Genomic DNA, 1,040 nt, shown 5'->3' with positions numbered 1-1,040 from the left:
AAAAAAAACTACGCAAACATGTGTGTTTGTACAGGTGGTGTTTCCTGGTCTTCAAAGCTGTCCTGCACTTTTACTGTTCTTCACTGAATATGATTGTATTAGGTTGACAAGCAGGGCACACCCACCCCCCCACATTTTCTATGTGCCAATACTACGCTGCAACAGATGCCACTCCGTCATAAATTACTAAAGCTCAAAAACTTGAAATTAATTTTATTGGCTTTTAAAAACAAATATTAGTTTAAAAATGAGATCCACGTGAACGCATAATGGCATATATAGTTTATGTACCCTAATAGTAAAAAAAAAAAAAACTAAATGGAAAGAACATCATTTGCTGAGATTTGAACTGTATATGATTTTTGTGTAGGATTTGTAGTTCACTTTGCATTATTATATTTTAATTTAAAATAAAAAAACAACGAATTAGCAGCAGTAATTGTTTAAATTTGAGTACCAAATTTCATTGCGATAGATGAAAAATTCACGGAGATTAATTTTAAAATTTTGCCAATGAGAAATGTTTTTTTTTTTCTTTTTGAAAATTGATGAGCTTGACCTTTGACCTTGGAAAATGAAATCATACCAAACAGGCTTCCAATCTGCTGTTCTACTTAAGCTGCTCCAACCCCTCCACCACCCCTGCATCCACCTGTAGACTCTACGGGTATATTTATTCATCACTACCTAACTTCTGTATGTATCATATTTGTGGGGAGTGATGAGCTGTAAGCCTAGACTCCAAACTCTGGTGATTGTGGAGGCCATTTCAATACTGTGAACTCATTGTCATGTTTAAGAAACCAGTTTGATTATTATTCAAACTGTGCGACACAGTGTGTTATCCTGCTAGAAGCAGCCATCAGAAGGTGGGTACACTGTGGTCATAAAGAGATGGGCGTGGTCATGACATTTAAAGGACGCTCAGTTGGTACTAAGGGACCAAAAGTGTGCCAAGACAAATCACCCACACTATTACAGCAGGATGGCTCCATGCGTTCATGTTGTTTATGCCACATTCTGACTCTACCATTTGAATG

Source organism: Archocentrus centrarchus, chromosome 6 (genome assembly GCF_007364275.1).
Source record: "Archocentrus centrarchus isolate MPI-CPG fArcCen1 chromosome 6, fArcCen1, whole genome shotgun sequence".
Lineage (NCBI taxonomy): Eukaryota > Metazoa > Chordata > Actinopteri > Cichliformes > Cichlidae > Archocentrus > Archocentrus centrarchus.
This window is presented reverse-complemented; position numbering follows the sequence as displayed.